This window comes from Cucurbita pepo, chromosome LG11 (genome assembly GCF_002806865.2).
Source record: "Cucurbita pepo subsp. pepo cultivar mu-cu-16 chromosome LG11, ASM280686v2, whole genome shotgun sequence".
In the NCBI taxonomy this organism is placed as follows: Eukaryota; Viridiplantae; Streptophyta; class Magnoliopsida; order Cucurbitales; family Cucurbitaceae; genus Cucurbita; species Cucurbita pepo.
Window position 1 is genome coordinate 5106078 of NC_036648.1, and position 8960 is coordinate 5115037.

The 8960-nt window shown below is 36.8% G+C and overlaps 1 long non-coding RNA gene across 1 annotated transcript; it reads left to right on the top strand.

Annotated features, from left to right (window-relative positions):
- Window positions 1-1449: 1449 nt before the first annotated feature.
- Window positions 1450-6637, top strand: LOC111806151. Its single transcript, XR_002816749.1, has 2 exons — window positions 1450-1589; window positions 6165-6637. It is a non-coding gene; the product is annotated as an uncharacterized LOC111806151 (long non-coding RNA).
- Window positions 6638-8960: the final 2323 nt, after the last annotated feature.

Genomic DNA, 8960 nt, shown 5'->3' on the forward strand with positions numbered 1-8960 from the left:
AACAATCATGACCACGTTCCTTACGCCCACGGTTCTTCTGCTGACCACCACGACCAGCATAATTGGCTGAAGATCCAAGCTTTAACTCAAGTTCAGCCTAGTGTTGTAGTTGGCGAGCTTCAAACGTCTTAGATGTGCAAACACATAATCAAGCGTGATGGCTTCATTCTTGGTAGTCATCGAGGTGACGAAGGGATCATAGTTAGGGTCAAGACTAGCGAGGAGATACGCAATCAACTTGGTGCCCAGTCCTTTGATCTTGCGAAAATAATTTGCAGTAGACAGATCACGTTTCTTAGACGTGGCAAGCTCAACACGGATTTGAATAGTGCGAGCACGAGTTGACGATGAAAACATAAGCTGCAAGGTACCCCACGCCTCCTTGGAAGTAGTAGCAGCAACCACATTGCAAAGAATCTCTTCAGACATGGAGGAGAGAAGGCCGCTAAGGACCTGTTGATCCTGATCATACCACTGATCATAAGCCAGATTAGAGACTAGGTCAGTACCAACAGCGGTTGAGGAAGGGATCAGCTTGGCAGGTGCAACAATGGTGCTATCGAGGTAGCTCATAAGCTTCGTACTCTTTAGGTAGGGGAGGAGCTAGGCGCACCATATCATGAAGTTGTTCTTGGTGAGACGGATTGTGACAGCGTGGTGGAGGGGGATTGGTACAAAAGTCAACGCCATGGTAGATAAGATCGTGTTGGAGATGGTGTATGAGGAGGCGGAAGAAGATATGGTAGAGATTGTTAATGAATAAACGGTATCTAATACCATGTTAGGTTAAATGACGTTGTGACCTCTATGAGTCACGACCTCATATATATATATATAGATATATATAGATGTGTACCATGAGGATTACATGGTAGGCCTTGATCCAAGGTAACAAACCAGGAAATTAAGAGATTCTCCTACTATGTATAGATATGACATATTCTACCTTTAACAATGGTTACCCATAAGAGCATGTTATAGGGGTTAGACATCCATTTTACACCCAGTTGAGTCTAGAAGGGAATATGAATATGAATGAACGTGAGCTATTTTTTTTACATTTCCTTAGCCATAGAACCTACATTTGGGCTCTATATTTCCGTTTTTAGAGGATAAATTCTAAGTAGGATACTTTTATATCAGAATTTACGGTATGTTTGAATTATAAATTTTGCGCATGTCCCTCGTTTTACAATTTTGAAAAATCTTACCATCTTTACCATTGAACCTATGTGGCGATTCATGATTCAGAGTCTCGAAAAATGAGTCATTACATATATATATATATATATATATATATATATATATATATACATACATACTATATAAAGGATTGTTTGAATTAAATGTGTTAAAATTTACCTTAAAGTGATACAAATTAATTATAAAAATAGATCAATAAATATGGATGTAGAAATAAAGGATAAAATGGTAAAAGCAAAATTTCAAATCCCAAAAAGTAAAAAACTGGCAAAACCCTCCCACGCGAATTTTTGTTGAACTGAATTGAAATAAGGCCATTGTGCTGATATCGGCGGCAAATTGCGTTCTTGATTCCCAATCCCCACTTCCACGGCAAAGAGGTTTAGGTACGAATACGATTCGATACTGGTAGTTACTGAATTTTGTTGTTGTTCTTGAGAATTTCACTTGAATTTGTTTATTTTTTTCCGAAGCCCTAATTTTCATTCAGACACTCAGAATGCATATGCGTGCCTCTTTTTACCTTCTGCACGATTGTTTCATTTCTCTGTACTTACCTCGGATCGCACATGGTTATGATGTGCAAGATTTTTGTTCTTGTTAACACACACATTAAGAAATAGACTCTTGTTCAGAGTTTCTCACAACATCAATATGCTTTGCGCATTACACTTTTTTTATGTTCATCTCCAAGCTTCGAAACCCACAATTCATAAAGAAAAAGCTAAAAACCAAAAGGAAAGGTCACATGTTGGGTTGTACAGATTCACTAGGCTCCACAGTGAGCAGATGGGTAATTGATTTGAGTGAATCTGAGCAGCTTCTGGGGAAGACAGGGGATAGCTTCTACATAATTTCATACAATAGTATCCGTAGGAGATGGACTAAGTTAAGAAGCTTTGTTGAGAGCTAGCTGATGGATTACAAAACAATCTCTCTGTATTCCAACCTGAAACTTGAACTTGAAGTGCATAACAGATTCAAAATCACCATCTCTTCAAAAGAAATTCAATGGTATCTTGTGAAGTAGCTCAACTCTTTTTGTCAACTGCACAATCATTTATCTCTATGATCTTTTAACTGCGCTTCTAGTTTCAGTATAGAGCTCACTGTTGAGGACTTTCTCTAGTAAGCTTCACTATACACATCTCTAAGAATAAAAACTGAAAACTAAACATTAAACCCCTTTTGATAATCATTACGTTTTTTGCTTTCAGCTTTTGAAAATATATATAAATACTATTTCCAATTAGGTATTTGTTTTTGTTTTGTTACCCACTCTTTAAAAACATTTTCAAAATCTAAACCAAATTTTGAAAACTAACAAAAAAAGAAAATTGTTTTTAAGGAATGTGAAAAACATACCCTGGAAATTGTGGGAAATCATGCTAATTTTCAAAAACAGAAAACGAAAAGCGGAATCATTATCAAACGGGGTATAAATGATCAAGCCAACCAACCATTGGAGAAACCAGATTCTTGCTGGTGTTTTCTCCTCTGCTATGGTCTGAACCTATCTCTGTTTCCTTCCTTTTGTTGATGCCAAACTTGTGGGTTCCTTCAGCAAACAAAATTAATGAACTAAGACTTGTTGTGGATAGGATCCGAACCTCGTCGAACCCGTCTTTTGCTTGATTGATTTGGATCAAACTTGCTGTTTCGTGGTAGTGAATTCCTTTTCATGTTCTTTTCCTCCACCCTCGAGTCTTCAACAAGAATGTGGCGACTAGATCTTAGAGCAAGGTCTATGCTTCTCAAAGCACAAGCCTGATCTGGTTGAACAGCTAAAAGTGCAACAACACACATGAGGAGGACAACAAGTACTCTGTGTATACTGAAAACCATGGCTTCTACAATGAAGCAAAAAAAGAGAGAGAAAGAGGATAGATATTTTGATTTTTTTCTCTCCTTTTTTCTTCTGTTTTGTTTCTGTGGTAGGTTGATTCCTGTAGTAGACACACAAGGCTGCTATTTATCTGCATTGGTTTTGGAAGTGGCTTTAAAGCATAAAGCAGAATTGGGCCCTCAAACATCTAGACCAATTATAGATTCATTCAAATCATAAGCCTGCAAATCTAAGGCTGTTAACCAAGAATCATAAGGATGAATAAAGGTGTTTCTTGGAACAATGCCTCTGAGAAGCCAAGCATCTTTTTTCCTATTTTATTTCCTCATCTCTATATCCACTCCCTCTTTCCTTTTTCTTTTCTTATCCACCCCAAAATGCATAAAACCAAACTCCATAGGCTTTGCCAAATCGCCTCCTCATTCGTAAACACACCATCCATTTGAATACATCTATTCAGTTGAAAGAAATTCTCAACATAGCAGGAATTTTTCTTTCTGGTTCATGTGCCACTTGGAATCTTAAACACGGCAACTAGTTAATTTTCAAAACACTGTAATAGAATCTGTGGTTACATTTCTTTCAGGGCTGTTTTTGTAATATAACCTTCCTTTGCTATTAAGAAAAGGGGATTGTTGATGGTTTGCTTTCTTTTGAAATGGGGTTGGATAAGAATTATTAAGGAGGCAGAGAAGAAGAAGAAATGGGCCAACTATAAAACTGATATTATTATAATTAGACATATGTTACAGAGCCAGAGTAGAAAAAGAAGAAAACAAACGCTTGCTTTGGGCCATCCTAAGATTTCCTTCAGCAGTTCCACTTTTGAATTCCAAGCTCTCCTTCCTATGCAACTAAAACAACACTCTGTTTATTGTTTGTTAAACCAAATTTCATCATGCCTTTCTTTTGCTTTCTATAAATTATTCCTTTTTGAGTTTCCAAGCCTATTTAATGTTCATTTCTTTATACTCTGTCACTTATGTGAGTCTAAACTTTGTCGCTCTCACATTTACATCTTTTGTCTTTACATTATATTTAAATCCTATCTTGATCTTTAATTTTTTTTTTAAAATCTTAATTCGGTTTCTAATTTTCTAAGATGCCTACTTTGATTTACAAACTTTTACATTTGTTCTAACTTTAATTCCTAAACTTTTTAATCATTTGTTTTAGTTTTTAAACATTAAAAACACAATCAATTTAGTCTTTATCTTTGTTTTGCTTTATAAAAATTAATAGCATAACTTCAAGTAAAGATACTAGCATGTTAAGAGAAGCATATTTTAGCTATATAGGTTGAAGACGAGCATTGAACAAGAAAATATTAGATGATAAAATTATATTGTAAGTAAACAAATTTAAAAACTGAGGAACGAAAATGAAAAAAATAGAAAATAAAAAAGTAAACAAATTTGGTTTAGAGTGGTGGATACCACATGCAAGTTGGGATTGTTGGAACATTCTAAAGCCAAAGTTGCAGCCTTTACTGAAAATAGAGTGGGCACGGTGGCTGACTGGTCAATGTAGGAAAAACGGTGCCGTTTTGGATGGGATGCTGATGTTGATGTTATGCTTACGGTGATGCTATTAAAATATTGTCCTCTCCTTCTTTACTTTTTCATTCTCCAATTAAAAGCAAAAGAGTTGGAATGAGATGTTGCTTTAGGGTCTGCATTTCTGTCCATATGGGCTTTCTTAACTTTCTTTTCATGGTTTCTCCCGCACCTAATCATAATTCCCATTATTACATTATTCTTCCCTCACTTTAGATCACCCCAAAACATTTCTATTATCCTTTTCACTTTAATTGTTTTGTTTTTTTTTTTTTTTTTTGTTCTATTATTTAATTGAGTATATTAAATTTAAATTTAAAGTTTTTGAAGCAAAATTGGCAACAATTTTGGTTACTCTTTCATAACCATTTTCTAGAGTTGAATGTTTTTTACACCAGTTTCTAGAAATTAAGACTTCATTTGGTGACCATTTTACTTTTAGTTTTACTTTTTAAGAATTATGCTTATTTTGTTCATAAGTTTTCTACCATAGTTTTCATTTTTCTTAGAAAAACCTTTGAATTATTAGTCTTTTTTTGGGTATAAAATTAGACATTTTTTAAATTTTATTTATTTTTACTTTTCCAAACTTATCTTGAATTTTTAAAACATCTCGAAAAAGTAGACTGTAAAACCAAGAAACCTATAGTAAAAAAATCAAATGAGTACTAGGACCTAAAACAAAATGGTTTTTTGTTTTTAATATCTAGATAACTATTCATATGNAAGGGTGAATGTATACTGAATACAATGTAAGAAAATAAACATAAAATAAAAATAAAAAAAAAACGAAAGTCTTATCAAAACCATTTTGAATGTTTTGGAGCATGAATGTTGTATATTTTTGTTTTGGATTTAGTTTCCACCATACAATATTAAACGGATATTGGACAAGGGGGGAAAAAGAATAAAAAAGAAATGGAGAGTTGGATTTAGGGTTCCCTCCTCTATGTAAAGGAAGGGTCAAAGTGGAATGACATGACAGTGACTTGATCCCAGAAGAAAAGTTTATGAAAGCGAGTCAGTGTCAGCTCTGATTATTACTATTTTTTGGTTACAGATCATTTCCCATCTTTGAATCCCTCTCTTTTCACATTTTTCAATTTCATTTAGTCTCTATCTTTATTTCATCCCATCATAAACGGCCCAAGAGATACAAAAGTGGAAGGTGCAAAGGGTATGCCTTCAAAACATGTTTGAGACAGATACTTATTTCAGTCAGATTTTTGTTGTTCTTTTTTCAATGGCATCAACTGCAAATTAATGCTGCATTCTCTTTCTGAATAATGTAATAATGTTACCTAAATAATCCTATCCTTTGTGTTCTCTGATCTTTTAGGCTTAAAATGAGTTCTTTATTCCATATCCAATTTCTTCTAACTTGCATCACTTAACTACTACTACACGCATGAATATGGTTTCGCTTATTTTTCACTTTGTCTCCAGTATTGGGTATTTGAGACTGTGCTTGCATAGATTGCATTTGATCTTGCACACCGCCTTTATGTACGGTTTTAGCTATATTGTGACTCTAATTTCCTTGTATACTTTATTCCCAGCTCCACATCTAAGTGATGCCCCTGTCGTAGGCCAAGATCTTTCCCTTCATCTCTATTTATGGCTCCATTGTTTGACTACTGCACTGAGAGAGTACTTCGCCCTCATGAGAGTTAGCTACGCCTTATTTCGATAAACTTGACCCATGGGAAGGAGAATAATTCTAGCATGCACATGCCTCCCAATACTGTTCTCAAGGTTTTCATCCCTATAGGAAGACCCTCAAGATCCCAGACCCACTCATCTTATGATGTTTGATTGTACCATTATGATGTTTGATTGTACCCTGACATAGGCATGTGCCATTAGATAGTTCACTTAGAACTTCATTTATTGTAAGGCGGGGAGAGATAATACCCTACCTCCATAAAGTACTTTCTAATACTGCCTTTGATAGGCACAAACATCAAAAGTAGCCAAGTGTATTCAAACCTGACATACAACATTCTTTTCTATACCATTGGTGTGATTTCCAGCCTATATTTGCCCATTCCAAAGTGATGCAACAAGCATGTTGTTGATTGTGACATCCTCGCTGTAACGACCCTATTTCTAGCATAAGATTGGATTGTTAGTACATGTATGTCGTGATGATTTTTCGAACAAATTCAAGTGAAATTCTATGTGGTGACTTAAGCGCATTACATGGAAATTCTACTTACCTAAGGTAATTAAACTAGCATGCATGTATAATAAGTGATTCCTAGCATGCATGTATAATAAGTGATTCCTATAAGTGTTTCTTCCTAAAATTCTGTGTGATGACTTACTTGGTTGACGCGTGCTCTTTCGCTGACGTTTCTATGCAAGTAGGGTGTAAAAAAATATTGATTTTCCTCAATTAGGTCCCTATTCACATAAAAACATGGTTAGAATTTGAATCGAGACAAAAATCAGGCAAACAACAGTCGAACGAGTAAAAAAATGGCTTACATGCGCCCACCGCGTGTTGTTCACACACCGAGATTGTCCACTCGAAGGTTCCACGTGCGTACCACGCGCGGAGAAGATATCTACAGTCGTGGGTCACGGACTAGGTATCTGGCAACGGTTTGAGTTGGACCGGTCAGCTGCTTCGCTGGGTTGGATCAGAGCGGGTCAGTACGTGGGTTTGTGGGTCGGGTCAGCTGCATGTTAAGGAAAGGACGAAGCTACGTTGCTCCACCTGGCGTATGACGCAATAATAAGATAAAGTATTCTGAGGAGTCCATCATGCTTTACATTTCTACTTAATATGTATCAGCTTATTCATGCTGAAAGGAGGATGGAAAAATTGTGAACTCTGCGTTCTAGGTGCTGATGGATGTCATCGCCCCGTTGAGCATGTTTGCCTATTTTGCAAGAACCGTGTATGGTATATCTAGATGTTGATGTTTGCACACTAGGTTAGTGCTTGTTGTTGCATACTAAGATAATGTTTATGAACCGTTATTACGATAACTCTAGAGATTCATGCGAGTCACTGAGTTTAAAACTATCCCTTCCCTAAGAGCCTAACAGATCACCACGACAAATGAAGTACCTTAGGAGTATTCTTAGGCTGCTAGTTGTGTGAACGGTATCTACAGTTTCGTGGGAGGACCAGGGGTTCCTGATTAGTTCTCACTACTCCTAGCCGTTTCGCATGGGAAATGTGTCCCCACATCGTACAACCCATTAGCTGCATGGGAAAGGGTTGGGTCGTGCCTCCTAATAGGGAACTATCATGGGCCACACACTCCTAGGTAAGATGCCATATAGTCTCAGATAGCCATGCAGAGGTAGCGCCTCATAGAGATACATCGGTCGTTACAGCTCGACATAAGGAACTCTTCAAGGGGCTAAGACTACCAGACGTCTTGGAGCCAATGAGAAGCTCATGTTTGTCTGTTAGGATTCGAGCGCGATGAGAGCCTGTAAGTAGGTGGCTTACTGAGGGTCAAGAGAGGGCGTGATCAGAGATGTGGATTCTCACGGAGGAATGTGTGTCTCAAGGTGTCAGTTCAGTCTTTTCTTTTATATTCAAATTTTCATATCTTTGTTCTCAAAATTGTCAATCATTTGAACCTTTATATTCAAATTTTACTTGAAATATAAATAATTTCGTCTTTATGCATTTTCAAAAATTTTCTTTGCATTCATCTTGTCGTTTTGAGTCATGACTCATAGTAAAATATTGGGTCATGACAGATTTGGTATTCCCATGTCATAGGTCTTGTAGACATTTAAGATAGAGAGTTGTATACTCTGCTATGTTATAATTGCGCATTTATTGGAGTTTGTGTTATGAATGAATTGTAACTGCAATTTTTTTTTTTTTTTTTTGGTAGATAATGACACTAAAGAGGCGTAGACCCTATGTCGGGCCCCGACTCGGAAGAGGAAGAAGAAAAGTTGCTTAGGGCACCCTTGTTCCAACACCTAAACCTCAAGAGGAGGTTGGCGACACGCCCCAAACTAACGAGAGAACCATACCGCGAGCATCAAGAACTAGAAAGTGTAGAAGGAGGGCAAGGGCCCAAGACTTGCTTGATATACCCTATTGCTTCCCTCTCCAAGGAGGTACCATCTGTGCCAGCCATGTACAGAAGTCTCGCCCAGCCAGCTGCCAACCACGCTTACACTGGATGTATTATAAGCATTCATGTTGACCTCGATGGAAAATTAGGCTCTGATGACCCAAATGATGCAAACATTGGTGGCTAATCAGACAACAATGCAAGGGACTTGTTAGTGAAAGAGGGATTGATTGAATAATTGATAAGATGATTAAATTTTGTAGAGTAAGAATGCTCTATATATACACAGAGAATAGAAAG